The sequence below is a fragment of the Poecile atricapillus genome, chromosome 5, assembly GCF_030490865.1.
Source record: "Poecile atricapillus isolate bPoeAtr1 chromosome 5, bPoeAtr1.hap1, whole genome shotgun sequence".
Lineage (NCBI taxonomy): Eukaryota > Metazoa > Chordata > Aves > Passeriformes > Paridae > Poecile > Poecile atricapillus.
This window is the reverse complement of record NC_081253.1, coordinates 42,050,503-42,066,888: the sequence shown is the minus strand read 5'-3', so window position 1 is coordinate 42,066,888 and position 16,386 is coordinate 42,050,503.

The window sequence follows — 16,386 nt, the reverse complement described above, 5'->3', positions numbered from 1 at the left end:
CAGATGGAAGCAGCAGCACGCACATAGCAGTTTGGCAAGCACTAAAGAGCCACAGAAGAGCGTGGCATAGCAAAATGAAACAGGAAAAAGCATTTGCTACATGTGCCCTTGTTGTCGCCTAACAACAGGTAGCAGCATAAACCAGATGCGGGTGAAGTTCTTGCAGGCGACAGCTAACGTCAAATGAGCAAGCGGGCTTACCACAGCTGCGGTCCTCTGGCAGTCTGAAAGCTTTGCGCACAAGCCGGATTGTAAGCGCCTCCCTTGGCCATTTCGCAGTGCTCGTGCATTGCGAGCACTAGGCGTGAATGGTCACTATCCCACACACACGTTTCGTTGTGCCCGTTGCCAAGCGCTCTGGAGCACTGTTTATGACGAAAGCGGAACACCTCTTGCCGTTCCATTCTCAGAGCTCCTCAGTTAAGCAATCTGTGACTGTTGGTGCGCATGCCAGAGGAAAACATTTCCAATGTGTCTGGCAGGGAGAAACTGAACCTGGAGAACAACTTTGTCAGGAGCTTGCACCTGCACCTTACACACACACAGGTTTGCAGCACATCTAAATGGCCAAGCTCTTTCTTAGGCAAGTTGAAAGCTGCTGTCAGAAGGTTGTGCTCCTTGTCAGATGGAAGCAGCAGCACGCACATAGCAGTTTGGCAAGCACTAAAGAGCCACAGAAGAGTGTGGCCTAGCAAAATGAAACAGGAAAAAGCATTTGCTACATGTGCCCTTGTTGTCGCCTAACAACAGGTAGCAGCATAAACCAGATGCAGGTGAAGTTCTTGCAGGTGACAGCTAACGTCAAATGAGCAAGCCGGCTTACCACAGCTGCGGTGCTCTGGCAGTCAGAAAGCTTTGTGCACAAGCCGGATTGTAAGCGCCTCCCTTGGCCTTTTGGCAGTGCTCGTGCATTGCGAGCACTAGGCGTGAATGGTCACTATCCCGCACACACGTTTCGTTGTGCCCGTTGCCAAGCGCTCTGGAGCACTGTTTATGACGAAAGCGGAACACCTCTTGCCGTTCCATTCTCAGAGCTCCTCAGTTAAGCAATCTGCGACTCTTGCTGCGAATGCCAGAGGAAAACATTTCCAATGTGTCTGGCAGGGAGAAACTGAACCTGGAGAACACCTTTGTCAGGAGCTTTCACCTGCACCTTACACACACACAGATTTGCAGCACATCTAAATGGCCAAGCTCTTTCTTAGGCAAGTTGAAAGCTGCTGTCAGAAGGTTGTGCTCCTTGTCAGATGGAAGCAGCAGCACGCACATAGCAGTTTGGCAAGCACTAAAAAGCCACAGAAGAGTGTGGCCTAGCAAAATGAAACAGGAAAAAGCATTTGCTACATGTGCCCTTGTTGTCGCCTAACAACAGGTAGCAGCATAAACCAGATGCGGGTGAAGTTCTTGCAGGCGACAGCTAACGTCAAATGAGCAAGCGGGCTTACCACAGATGCGGTCCTCTGGCAGTCTGAAAGCTTTGCGCACAAGCCGGATTGTAAGCGCCTCCCTTGGCCTTTTGGCAGTGCTCGTGCATTGCGAGCACTAGGCGTGAATGGTCACTATCCCACACACACGTTTCGTTGTGCCCGTTGCCAAGCGCTCTGGAGCACTGTTTATGACGAAAGCGGAACACCTCTTGCCGTTCCATTCTCAGAGCTCCTCAGTTAAGCAATCTATGACTCTTGGTGCGAATGCCATTGGAAAACATTTCCAATGTGTCTGGCAGGGAGAAACTGAACCTGGAGAACAACTTTGTCAAGAGCTTGCACCTGCACCTTACACACACACAGATTTGCAGCACATCTAAATGGCCAAGCTCTTTCTTAGGCAAGTTGAAAGCTGCTGTCAGAAGGTTGTGCTCCTTGTCAGATGGAAGCAGCAGCACGCACATAGCAGTTTGGCAAGCACTAAAGAGCCACAGAAGAGTGTGGCCTAGCAAAATGAAACAGGAAAAAGCATTTGCTACATGTGCCCTTGTTGTCGCCTAACAACAGGTAGCAGCATAAACCAGATGCGGGTGAAGTTCTTGCAGGCGACAGCTAACGTCAAATGAGCAAGCGGGCTTACCACAGATGCGGTCCTCTGGCAGTCTGAAAGCTTTGCGCACAAGCCGGATTGTAAGCGCCTCCCTTGGCCTTTTGGCAGTGCTCGTGCATTGCGAGCACTAGGCGTGAATGGTCACTATCCCACACACACGTTTCGTTGTGCCCGTTGCCAAGCGCTCTGGAGCACTGTTTATGACGAAAGCGGAACACCTCTTGCCGTTCCATTCTCAGAGCTCCTCAGTTAAGCAATCTGCGACTCTTGCTGCGAATGCCAGAGGAAAACATTTCCAATGCGTCTGGCAGATAGAAACTGAACCTGGAGAACAACTTTGTCAGGAGCTGGCACCTGCACCTTACACACACACGGGTTTGCAGCACATCTAAATGGCCAAGCTCTTTCTTAGGCAAGTTGAAAGCTGCTGTCAGAAGGTTGTGCTCCTTGTCAGATGGAAGCAGCAGCACGCACATAGCAGTTTGGCAAGCACTAAAGAGCCACAGAAGAGTGTGGCCTAGCAAAATGAAACAGGAAAAAGCATTTGCTACATGTGCCCTTGTTGTCGCCTAACAACAGGTAGCAGCATAAACCAGATGCGGGTGAAGTTCTTGCAGGCGACAGCTAACGTCAAATGAGCAAGCGGGCTTACCACAGCTGCGGTCCTCTGGCAGTCTGAAAGCTTTGCGCACAAGCCGGATTGTAAGCGCCTCCCTTGGCCTTTTGGCAGTGCTCGTGCATTGCGAGCACTAGGCGTGAATGGTCACTATCCCACACACACGTTTCGTTGTGCCCGTTGCCAAGCGCTCTGGAGCACTGTTTATGACGAAAGCGGAACACCTCTTGCCGTTCCATTCTCAGAGCTCCTCAGTTAAGCAATCTGCGACTCTTGCTGCGAATGCCAGAGGAAAACATTTCCAATGTGTCTGGCAGGGAGAAACTGAACCTGGAGAACACCTTTGTCAGGAGCTTTCACCTGCACCTTACACACACACAGATTTGCAGCACATCTAAATGGCCAAGCTCTTTCTTAGGCAAGTTGAAAGCTGCTGTCAGAAGGTTGTGCTCCTTGTCAGATGGAAGCAGCAGCACGCACATAGCAGTTTGGCAAGCACTAAAGAGCCACAGAAGAGCGTGGCCTAGCAAAATGAAACAGGAAAAAGCATTTGCTACATGTGCCCTTGTTGTCGCCTAACAACAGGTAGCAGCATAAACCAGATGCGGGTGAAGTTCTTGCAGGCGACAGCTAACCTCAAATGAGCAAGCGGGCTTACCACAGATGCGGTCCTCTGGCAGTCTGAAAGCTTTGCGCACAAGCCGGATTCCAAGTGCCTCCCTTGGCCTTTTGGCAGTGCTCGTGCATTGCGAGCACTAGGCGTGAATGGTCACTATCCCGCACACACGTTTCGTTGTGCCCGTTGCCAAGCGCTCTGGAGCACTGTTTATGACGAAAGCGGAACACCTCTTGCCGTTCCATTCTCAGAGCTCCTCAGTTAAGCAATCTGTGACTGTTGGTGCGAATGCCAGAGGAAAACATTTCCAATGTGTCTGGCAGGGAGAAACTGAACCTGGAGAACAACTTTGTCAGGAGCTTGCACCTGCACCTTACACACACACAGATTTGCAGCACATCTAAATGGCCAAGCTCTTTCTTAGGCAAGTTGAAAGCTGCTGTCAGAAGGTTGTGCTCCTTGTCAGATGGAAGCAGCAGCACGCACATAGCAGTTTGGCAAGCACTAAAGAGCCACAGAAGAGTGTGGCCTAGCAAAATGAAACAGGAAAAAGCATTTGCTACATGTGCCCTTGTTGTCGCCTAACAACAGGTAGCAGCATAAACCAGATGCGGGTGAAGTTCTTGCAGGCGACAGCTAACGTCAAATGAGCAAGCGGGCTTACCACAGATGCGGTCCTCTGGCAGTCTGAAAGCTTTGCGCACAAGCCGGATTCCAAGTGCCTCCCTTGGCCTTTTGGCAGTGCTCGTGCATTGCGAGCACTAGGCGTGAATGGTCACTATCCCACACACACGTTTCGTTGTGCCCGTTGCCAAGCGCTCTGGAGCACTGTTTATGACGAAAGCGGAACACCTCTTGCCGTTCCATTCTCAGAGCTCCTCAGTTAAGCAATCTATGACTCTTGGTGCGAATGCCATTGGAAAACATTTCCAATGTGTCTGGCAGGGAGAAACTGAACCTGGAGAACAACTTTGTCAAGAGCTTGCACCTGCACCTTACACACACACAGATTTGCAGCACATCTAAATGGCCAAGCTCTTTCTTAGGCAAGTTGAAAGCTGCTGTCAGAAGGTTGTGCTCCTTGTCAGATGGAAGCAGCAGCACGCACATAGCAGTTTGGCAAGCACTAAAGAGCCACAGAAGAGTGTGGCCTAGCAAAATGAAACAGGAAAAAGCATTTGCTACATGTGCCCTTGTTGTCGCCTAACAACAGGTAGCAGCATAAACCAGATGCGGGTGAAGTTCTTGCAGGCGACAGCTAACGTCAAATGAGCAAGCGGGCTTACCACAGATGCGGTCCTCTGGCAGTCTGAAAGCTTTGCGCACAAGCCGGATTGTAAGCGCCTCCCTTGGCCTTTTGCCAGTGCTCGTGCATTGCGAGCACTAGGCGTGAATGGTCACTATCCCACACACACGTTTCGTTGTGCCCATTGCCAAGCGCTCTGGAGCACTGTTTATGACGAAAGCGGAACACCTCTTGCCGTTCCATTCTCAGAGCTCCTCAGTTAAGCAATCTGCGACTCTTGCTGCGAATGCCAGAGGAAAACATTTCCAATGCGTCTGGCAGATAGAAACTGAACCTGGAGAACAACTTTGTCAGGAGCTGGCACCTGCACCTTACACACACACGGGTTTGCAGCACATCTAAATGGCCAAGCTCTTTCTTAGGCAAGTTGAAAGCTGCTGTCAGAAGGTTGTGCTCCTTGTCAGATGGAAGCAGCAGCACGCACATAGCAGTTTGGCAAGCACTAAAGAGCCACAGAAGAGTGTGGCCTAGCAAAATGAAACAGGAAAAAGCATTTGCTACATGTGCCCTTGTTGTCGCCTAACAACAGGTAGCAGCATAAACCAGATGCGGGTGAAGTTCTTGCAGGCGACAGCTAACGTCAAATGAGCAAGCGGGCTTACCACAGATGCGGTCCTCTGGCAGTCTGAAAGCTTTGCGCACAAGCCGGATTGTAAGCGCCTCCCTTGGCCTTTTGGCAGTGCTCGTGCATTGCGAGCACTAGGCGTGAATGGTCACTATCCCACACACACGTTTCGTTGTGCCCGTTGCCAAGCGCTCTGGAGCACTGTTTATGACGAAAGCGGAACACCTCTTGCCGTTCCATTCTCAGAGCTCCTCAGTTAAGCAATCTGCGACTCTTGCTGCGAATGCCAGAGGAAAACATTTCCAATGTGTCTGGCAGGGAGAAACTGAACCTGGAGAACACCTTTGTCAGGAGCTTTCACCTGCACCTTACACACACACAGATTTGCAGCACATCTAAATGGCCAAGCTCTTTCTTAGGCAAGTTGAAAGCTGCTGTCAGAAGGTTGTGCTCCTTGTCAGATGGAAGCAGCAGCACGCACATAGCAGTTTGGCAAGCACTAAAGAGCCACAGAAGAGCGTGGCCTAGCAAAATGAAACAGGAAAAAGCATTTGCTACATGTGCCCTTGTTGTCGCCTAACAACAGGTAGCAGCATAAACCAGATGCGGGTGAAGTTCTTGCAGGCGACAGCTAACCTCAAATGAGCAAGCGGGCTTACCACAGATGCGGTCCTCTGGCAGTCTGAAAGCTTTGCGCACAAGCCGGATTCCAAGTGCCTCCCTTGGCCTTTTGGCAGTGCTCGTGCATTGCGAGCACTAGGCGTGAATGGTCACTATCCCGCACACACGTTTCGTTGTGCCCGTTGCCAAGCGCTCTGGAGCACTGTTTATGACGAAAGCGGAACACCTCTTGCCGTTCCATTCTCAGAGCTCCTCAGTTAAGCAATCTGTGACTGTTGGTGCGAATGCCAGAGGAAAACATTTCCAATGTGTCTGGCAGGGAGAAACTGAACCTGGAGAACAACTTTGTCAGGAGCTTGCACCTGCACCTTACACACACACAGATTTGCAGCACATCTAAATGGCCAAGCTCTTTCTTAGGCAAGTTGAAAGCTGCTGTCAGAAGGTTGTGCTCCTTGTCAGATGGAAGCAGCAGCACGCACATAGCAGTTTGGCAAGCACTAAAGAGCCACAGAAGAGTGTGGCCTAGCAAAATGAAACAGGAAAAAGCATTTGCTACATGTGCCCTTGTTGTCGCCTAACAACAGGTAGCAGCATAAACCAGATGCGGGTGAAGTTCTTGCAGGCGACAGCTAACGTCAAATGAGCAAGCGGGCTTACCACAGCTGCGGTCCTCTGGCAGTCTGAAAGCTTTGCGCACAAGCCGGATTGTAAGCGCCTCCCTTGGCCTTTTGCCAGTGCTCGTGCATTGCGAGCACTAGGCGTGAATGGTCACTATCCCACACACACGTTTTGTTGTGCCCGTTGCCAAGCGCTCTGGAGCACTGTTTATGACGAAAGCGGAACACCTCTTGCCGTTCCATTCTCAGAGCTCCTCAGTTAAGCAATCTGTGACTGTTGGTGCGAATGCCAGAGGAAAACATTTCCAATGCGTCTGGCAGATAGAAACTGAACCTGGAGAACAACTTTGTCAGGAGCTGACACCTGCACCTTACACACACACGGGTTTGCAGCACATCTAAATGGCCAAGCTCTTTCTTAGGCAAGTTGAAAGCTGCTGTCAGAAGGTTGTGCTCCTTGTCAGATGGAAGCAGCAGCACGCACATAGCAGTTTGGCAAGCACTAAAGAGCCACAGAAGAGCGTGGCATAGCAAAATGAAACAGGAAAAAGCATTTGCTACATGTGCCCTTGTTGTCGCCTAACAACAGGTAGCAGCATAAACCAGATGCGGGTGAAGTTCTTGCAGGCGACAGCTAACGTCAAATGAGCAAGCGGGCTTACCACAGCTGCGGTCCTCTGGCAGTCTGAAAGCTTTGCGCACAAGCCGGATTGTAAGCGCCTCCCTTGGCCTTTTCGCAGTGCTCGTGCATTGCGAGCACTAGGCGTGAATGGTCACTATCCCACACACACGTTTCGTTGTGCCCGTTGCCAAGCGCTCTGGAGCACTGTTTATGACGAAAGCGGAACACCTCTTGCCGTTCCATTCTCAGAGCTCCTCAGTTAAGCAATCTGTGACTGTTGGTGCGCATGCCAGAGGAAAACATTTCCAATGTGTCTGGCAGGGAGAAACTGAACCTGGAGAACAACTTTGTCAGGAGCTTGCACCTGCACCTTATACACACACAGGTTTGCAGCACATCTAAATGGCCAAGCTCTTTCTTAGGCAAGTTGAAAGCTGCTGTCAGAAGGTTGTGCTCCTTGTCAGATGGAAGCAGCAGCACGCACATAGCAGTTTGGCAAGCACTAAAGAGCCACAGAAGAGTGTGGCCTAGCAAAATGAAACAGGAAAAAGCATTTGCTACATGTGCCCTTGTTGTCGCCTAACAACAGGTAGCAGCATAAACCAGATGCGGGTGAAGTTCTTGCAGGCGACAGCTAACGTCAAATGAGCAAGCGGGCTTACCACAGATGCGGTCCTCTGGCAGTCTGAAAGCTTTGTGCACAAGCCGGATTGTAAGCGCCTCCCTTGGCCTTTGGGCAGTGCTCGTGCATTGCGAGCACTAGGCGTGAATGGTCACTATCCCACACACACGTTTCGTTGTGCCCGTTGCCAAGCGCTCTGGAGCACTGTTTATGACGAAAGCGGAACACCTCTTGCCGTTCCATTCTCAGAGCTCCTCAGTTAAGCAATCTATGACTCTTGCTGCGAATGCCAGAGGAAAACATTTCCAATGCGTCTGGCAGATAGAAACTGAACCTGGAGAACAACTTTGTCAGGAGCTGGCACCTGCACCTTACACACACACGGGTTTGCAGCACATCTAAATGGCCAAGCTCTTTCTTAGGCAAGTTGAAAGCTGCTGTCAGAAGGTTGTGCTCCTTGTCAGATGGAAGCAGCAGCACGCACATAGCAGTTTGGCAAGCACTAAAGAGCCACAGAAGAGCGTGGCATAGCAAAATGAAACAGGAAAAAGCATTTGCTACATGTGCCCTTGTTGTCGCCTAACAACAGGTAGCAGCATAAACCAGATGCGGGTGAAGTTCTTGCAGGCGACAGCTAACGTCAAATGAGCAAGCCGGCTTACCACAGCTGCGGTCCTCTGGCAGTCTGAAAGCTTTGCGCACAAGCCGGATTGTAAGCGCCTCCCTTGGCCTTTTGGCAGTGCTCGTGCATTGCGAGCACTAGGCGTGAATGGTCACTATCCCGCACACACGTTTTGTTGTGCCCGTTGCCAAGCGCTCTGGAGCACTGTTTATGACGAAAGCGGAACACCTCTTGCCGTTCCATTCTCAGAGCTCCTCAGTTAAGCAATCTGCGACTCTTGCTGCGAATGCCAGAGGAAAACATTTCCAATGTGTCTGGCAGGGAGAAACTGAACCTGGAGAAAACCTTTGTCAGGAGCTTTCACCTGCACCTTACACACACACAGATTTGCAGCACATCTAAATGGCCAAGCTCTTTCTTAGGCAAGTTGAAAGCTGCTGTCAGAAGGTTGTGCTCCTTGTCAGATGGAAGCAGCAGCACGCACATAGCAGTTTGGCAAGCACTAAAAAGCCACAGAAGAGTGTGGCCTAGCAAAATGAAACAGGAAAAAGCATTTGCTACATGTGCCCTTGTTGTCGCCTAACAACAGGTAGCAGCATAAACCAGATGCGGGTGAAGTTCTTGCAGGCGACAGCTAACGTCAAATGAGCAAGCGGGCTTACCACAGATGCGGTCCTCTGGCAGTCTGAAAGCTTTGTGCACAAGCCGGATTGTAAGCGCCTTCCTTTGCCTTTTGGCAGTGCTCGTGCATTGCGAGCACTAGGCGTGAATGGTCACTATCCCACACACACGTTTCGTTGTGCCCGTTGCCAAGCGCTCTGGAGCACTGTTTATGACGAAAGCGGAACACCTCTTGCCGTTCCATTCTCAGAGCTCCTCAGTTAAGCAATCTATGACTCTTGGTGCGAATGCCATTGGAAAACATTTCCAATGTGTCTGGCAGGGAGAAACTGAACCTGGAGAACAACTTTGTCAGGAGCTTGCACCTGCACCTTACACACACACAGATTTGCAGCACATCTAAATGGCCAAGCTCTTTCTTAGGCAAGTTGAAAGCTGCTGTCAGAAGGTTGTGCTCCTTGTCAGATGGAAGCAGCAGCACGCACATAGCAGTTTGGCAAGCACTAAAGAGCCACAGAAGAGTGTGGCCTAGCAAAATGAAACAGGAAAAAGCATTTGCTACATGTGCCCTTGTTGTCGCCTAACAACAGGTAGCAGCATAAACCAGATGCGGGTGAAGTTCTTGCAGGCGACAGCTAACGTCAAATGAGCAAGCGGGCTTACCACAGCTGCGGTCCTCTGGCAGTCTGAAAGCTTTGCGCACAAGCCGGATTGTAAGCGCCTCCCTTGGCCTTTTGGCAGTGCTCGTGCATTGCGAGCACTAGGCGTGAATGGTCACTATCCCACACACACGTTTTGTTGTGCCCGTTGCCAAGCGCTCTGGAGCACTGTTTATGACGAAAGCGGAACACCTCTTGCCGTTCCATTCTCAGAGCTCCTCAGTTAAGCAATCTGTGACTGTTGGTGCGAATGCCAGAGGAAAACATTTCCAATGCGTCTGGCAGATAGAAACTGAACCTGGAGAACAACTTTGTCAGGAGCTGACACCTGCACCTTACACACACACGGGTTTGCAGCACATCTAACTGGCCAAGCTCTTTCTTAGGCAAGTTGAAAGCTGCTGTCAGAAGGTTGTGCTCCTTGTCAGATGGAAGCAGCAGCACGCACATAGCAGTTTGGCAAGCACTAAAGAGCCACAGAAGAGCGTGGCATAGCAAAATGAAACAGGAAAAAGCATTTGCTACATGTGCCCTTGTTGTCGCCTAACAACAGGTAGCAGCATAAACCAGATGCGGGTGAAGTTCTTGCAGGCGACAGCTAACGTCAAATGAGCAAGCGGGCTTACCACAGATGCGGTCCTCTGGCAGTCTGAAAGCTTTGCGCACAAGCCGGATTGTAAGCGCCTCCCTTGGCCATTTCGCAGTGCTCGTGCATTGCGAGCACTAGGCGTGAATGGTCACTATCCCACACACACGTTTCGTTGTGCCCGTTGCCAAGCGCTCTGGAGCACTGTTTATGACGAAAGCGGAACACCTCTTGCCGTTCCATTCTCAGAGCTCCTCAGTTAAGCAATCTGCGACTCTTGCTGCGAATGCCAGAGGAAAACATTTCCAATGTGTCTGGCAGGGAGAAACTGAACCTGGAGAACAACTTTGTCAGGAGCTTGCACCTGCACCTTACACACACACAGGTTTGCAGCACATCTAAATGGCCAAGCTCTTTCTTAGGCAAGTTGAAAGCTGCTGTCAGAAGGTTGTGCTCCTTGTCAGATGGAAGCAGCAGCACGCACATAGCAGTTTGGCAAGCACTAAAAAGCCACAGAAGAGTGTGGCCTAGCAAAATGAAACAGGAAAAAGCATTTGCTACATGTGCCCTTGTTGTCGCCTAACAACAGGTAGCAGCATAAACCAGATGCGGGTGAAGTTCTTGCAGGCGACAGCTAACGTCAAATGAGCAAGCGGGCTTACCACAGATGCGGTCCTCTGGCAGTCTGAAAGCTTTGTGCACAAGCCGGATTGTAAGCGCCTCCCTTGGCCTTTTGGCAGTGCTCGTGCATTGCGAGCACTAGGCGTGAATGGTCACTATCCCACACACACGTTTCGTTGTGCCCGTTGCCAAGCGCTCTGGAGCACTGTTTATGACGAAAGCGGAACACCTCTTGCCGTTCCATTCTCAGAGCTCCTCAGTTAAGCAATCTATGACTCTTGCTGCGAATGCCAGAGGAAAACATTTCCAATGCGTCTGGCAGATAGAAACTGAACCTGGAGAACAACTTTGTCAGGAGCTGGCACCTGCACCTTACACACACACGGGTTTGCAGCACATCTAAATGGCCAAGCTCTTTCTTAGGCAAGTTGAAAGCTGCTGTCAGAAGGTTGTGCTCCTTGTCAGATGGAAGCAGCAGCACGCACATAGCAGTTTGGCAAGCACTAAAGAGCCACAGAAGAGCGTGGCATAGCAAAATGAAACAGGAAAAAGCATTTGCTACATGTGCCCTTGTTGTCGCCTAACAACAGGTAGCAGCATAAACCAGATGCGGGTGAAGTTCTTGCAGGCGACAGCTAACGTCAAATGAGCAAGCCGGCTTACCACAGCTGCGGTCCTCTGGCAGTCTGAAAGCTTTGCGCACAAGCCGGATTGTAAGCGCCTCCCTTGGCCTTTTGGCAGTGCTCGTGCATTGCGAGCACTAGGCGTGAATGGTCACTATCCCGCACACACGTTTTGTTGTGCCCGTTGCCAAGCGCTCTGGAGCACTGTTTATGACGAAAGCGGAACACCTCTTGCCGTTCCATTCTCAGAGCTCCTCAGTTAAGCAATCTGCGACTCTTGCTGCGAATGCCAGAGGAAAACATTTCCAATGTGTCTGGCAGGGAGAAACTGAACCTGGAGAACACCTTTGTCAGGAGCTTTCACCTGCACCTTACACACACACAGATTTGCAGCACATCTAAATGGCCAAGCTCTTTCTTAGGCAAGTTGAAAGCTGCTGTCAGAAGGTTGTGCTCCTTGTCAGATGGAAGCAGCAGCACGCACATAGCAGTTTGGCAAGCACTAAAAAGCCACAGAAGAGTGTGGCCTAGCAAAATGAAACAGGAAAAAGCATTTGCTACATGTGCCCTTGTTGTCGCCTAACAACAGGTAGCAGCATAAACCAGATGCGGGTGAAGTTCTTGCAGGCGACAGCTAACGTCAAATGAGCAAGCGGGCTTACCACAGATGCGGTCCTCTGGCAGTCTGAAAGCTTTGCGCACAAGCCGGATTGTAAGCGCCTCCCTTGGCCTTTTGGCAGTGCTCGTGCATTGCGAGCACTAGGCGTGAATGGTCACTATCCCGCACACACGTTTCGTTGTGCCCGTTGCCAAGCGCTCTGGAGCACTGTTTATGACGAAAGCAGAACACCTCTTGCCGTTCCATTCTCAGAGCTCCTCAGTTAAGCAATCTGTGACTGTTGGTGCGAATGCCAGAGGAAAACATTTCCAATGTGTCTGGCAGGGAGAAACTGAACCTGGAGAACAACTTTGTCAGGAGCTTGCACCTGCACCTTACACACACACAGGTTTGCAGCACATCTAAATGGCCAAGCTCTTTCTTAGGCAAGTTGAAAGCTGCTGTCAGAAGGTTGTGCTCCTTGTCAGATGGAAGCAGCAGCACGCACATAGCAGTTTGGCAAGCACTAAAGAGCCACAGAAGAGTGTGGCCTAGCAAAATGAAACAGGAAAAAGCATTTGCTACATGTGCCCTTGTTGTCGCCTAACAACAGGTAGCAGCATAAACCAGATGCGGGTGAAGTTCTTGCAGGCGACAGCTAACGTCAAATGAGCAAGCGGGTTTACCACAGATGCGGTCCTCTGGCAGTCTGAAAGCTTTGTGCACAAGCCGGATTGTAAGCGCCTCCCTTGGCCTTTTGGCAGTGCTCGTGCATTGCGAGCACTAGGCGTGAATGGTCACTATCCCACACACACGTTTCGTTGTGCCCGTTGCCAAGCGCTCTGGAGCACTGTTTATGACGAAAGCGGAACACCTCTTGCCGTTCCATTCTCAGAGCTCCTCAGTTAAGCAATCTATGACTCTTGCTGCGAATGCCAGAGGAAAACATTTCCAATGCGTCTGGCAGATAGAAACTGAACCTGGAGAACAACTTTGTCAGGAGCTGGCACCTGCACCTTACACACACACGGGTTTGCAGCACATCTAAATGGCCAAGCTCTTTCTTAGGCAAGTTGAAAGCTGCTGTCAGAAGGTTGTGCTCCTTGTCAGATGGAAGCAGCAGCACGCACATAGCAGTTTGGCAAGCACTAAAGAGCCACAGAAGAGCGTGGCATAGCAAAATGAAACAGGAAAAAGCATTTGCTACATGTGCCCTTGTTGTCGCCTAACAACAGGTAGCAGCATAAACCAGATGCGGGTGAAGTTCTTGCAGGCGACAGCTAACGTCAAATGAGCAAGCCGGCTTACCACAGCTGCGGTCCTCTGGCAGTCTGAAAGCTTTGCGCACAAGCCGGATTGTAAGCGCCTCCCTTGGCCTTTTGGCAGTGCTCGTGCATTGCGAGCACTAGGCGTGAATGGTCACTATCCCGCACACACGTTTTGTTGTGCCCGTTGCCAAGCGCTCTGGAGCACTGTTTATGACGAAAGCGGAACACCTCTTGCCGTTCCATTCTCAGAGCTCCTCAGTTAAGCAATCTGCGACTCTTGCTGCGAATGCCAGAGGAAAACATTTCCAATGTGTCTGGCAGGGAGAAACTGAACCTGGAGAACACCTTTGTCAGGAGCTTTCACCTGCACCTTACACACACACAGATTTGCAGCACATCTAAATGGCCAAGCTCTTTCTTAGGCAAGTTGAAAGCTGCTGTCAGAAGGTTGTGCTCCTTGTCAGATGGAAGCAGCAGCACGCACATAGCAGTTTGGCAAGCACTAAAGAGCCACAGAAGAGTGTGGCCTAGCAAAATGAAACAGGAAAAAGCATTTGCTACATGTGCCCTTGTTGTCGCCTAACAACAGGTAGCAGCATAAACCAGATGCAGGTGAAGTTCTTGCAGGTGACAGCTAACGTCAAATGAGCAAGCGGGCTTACCACAGCTGCGGTGCTCTGGCAGTCAGAAAGCTTTGTGCACAAGCCGGATTGTAAGCGCCTCCCTTGGCCTTTTGGCAGTGCTCGTGCATTGCGAGCACTAGGCGTGAATGGTCACTATCCCGCACACACGTTTCGTTGTGCCCGTTGCCAAGCGCTCTGGAGCACTGTTTATGACGAAAGCGGAACACCTCTTGCCGTTCCATTCTCAGAGCTCCTCAGTTAAGCAATCTGCGACTCTTGCTGCGAATGCCAGAGGAAAACATTTCCAATGTGTCTGGCAGGGAGAAACTGAACCTGGAGAACACCTTTGTCAGGAGCTTTCACCTGCACCTTACACACACACAGATTTGCAGCACATCTAAATGGCCAAGCTCTTTCTTAGGCAAGTTGAAAGCTGCTGTCAGAAGGTTGTGCTCCTTGTCAGATGGAAGCAGCAGCACGCACATAGCAGTTTGGCAAGCACTAAAAAGCCACAGAAGAGTGTGGCCTAGCAAAATGAAACAGGAAAAAGCATTTGCTACATGTGCCCTTGTTGTCGCCTAACAACAGGTAGCAGCATAAACCAGATGCGGGTGAAGTTCTTGCAGGCGACAGCTAACGTCAAATGAGCAAGCGGGCTTACCACAGATGCGGTCCTCTGGCAGTCTGAAAGCTTTGCGCACAAGCCGGATTGTAAGCGCCTCCCTTGGCCTTTTGGCAGTGCTCGTGCATTGCGAGCACTAGGCGTGAATGGTCACTATCCCGCACACACGTTTCGTTGTGCCCGTTGCCAAGCGCTCTGGAGCACTGTTTATGACGAAAGCGGAACACCTCTTGCCGTTCCATTCTCAGAGCTCCTCAGTTAAGCAATCTGCGACTCTTGCTGCGAATGCCAGAGGAAAACATTTCCAATGTGTCTGGCAGGGAGAAACTGAACCTGGAGAACACCTTTGTCAGGAGCTTTCACCTGCACCTTACACACACACAGATTTGCAGCACATCTAAATGGCCAAGCTCTTTCTTAGGCAAGTTGAAAGCTGCTGTCAGAAGGTTGTGCTCCTTGTCAGATGGAAGCAGCAGCACGCACATAGCAGTTTGGCAAGCACTAAAGAGCCACAGAAGAGCGTGGCATAGCAAAATGAAACAGGAAAAAGCATTTGCTACATGTGCCCTTGTTGTCGCCTAACAACAGGTAGCAGCATAAACCAGATGCGGGTGAAGTTCTTGCAGGCGACAGCTAACGTCAAATGAGCAAGCCGGCTTACCACAGCTGCGGTCCTCTGGCAGTCTGAAAGCTTTGCGCACAAGCCGGATTGTAAGCGCCTCCCTTGGCCTTTTCGCAGTGCTCGTGCATTGCGAGCACTAGGCGTGAATGGTCACTATCCCACACACACGTTTCGTTGTGCCCGTTGCCAAGCGCTCTGGAGCACTGTTTATGACGAAAGCGGAACACCTCTTGCCGTTCCATTCTCAGAGCTCCTCAGTTAAGCAATCTGCGACTCTTGCTGCGAATGCCAGAGGAAAACATTTCCAATGTGTCTGGCAGGGAGAAACTGAACCTGGAGAACACCTTTGTCAGGAGCTTTCACCTGCACCTTACACACACACAGATTTGCAGCACATCTAAATGGCCAAGCTCTTTCTTAGGCAAGTTGAAAGCTGCTGTCAGAAGGTTGTGCTCCTTGTCAGATGGAAGCAGCAGCACGCACATAGCAGTTTGGCAAGCACTAAAAAGCCACAGAAGAGTGTGGCCTAGCAAAATGAAACAGGAAAAAGCATTTGCTACATGTGCCCTTGTTGTCGCCTAACAACAGGTAGCAGCATAAACCAGATGCGGGTGAAGTTCTTGCAGGCGACAGCTAACGTCAAATGAGCAAGCGGGCTTACCACAGATGCGGTCCTCTGGCAGTCTGAAAGCTTTGCGCACAAGCCGGATTGTAAGCGCCTCCCTTGGCCTTTTGGCAGTGCTCGTGCATTGCGAGCACTAGGCGTGAATGGTCACTATCCCGCACACACGTTTTGTTGTGCCCGTTGCCAAGCGCTCTGGAGCACTGTTTATGACGAAAGCGGAACACCTCTTGCCGTTCCATTCTCAGAGCTCCTCAGTTAAGCAATCTGCGACTCTTGCTGCGAATGCCAGAGGAAAACATTTCCAATGTGTCTGGCAGGGAGAAACTGAACCTGGAGAACACCTTTGTCAGGAGCTTTCACCTGCACCTTACACACACACAGATTTGCAGCACATCTAAATGGCCAAGCTCTTTCTTAGGCAAGTTGAAAGCTGCTGTCAGAAGGTTGTGCTCCTTGTCAGATGGAAGCAGCAGCACGCACATAGCAGTTTGGCAAGCACTAAAAAGCCACAGAAGAGTGTGGCCTAGCAAAATGAAACAGGAAAAAGCATTTGCTACATGTGCCCTTGTTGTCGCCTAACAACAGGTAGCAGCATAAACCAGATGCGGGTGAAGTTCTTGCAGGCGACAGCTAACGTCAAATGAGCAAGCGGGCTTACCACAGATGCGGTC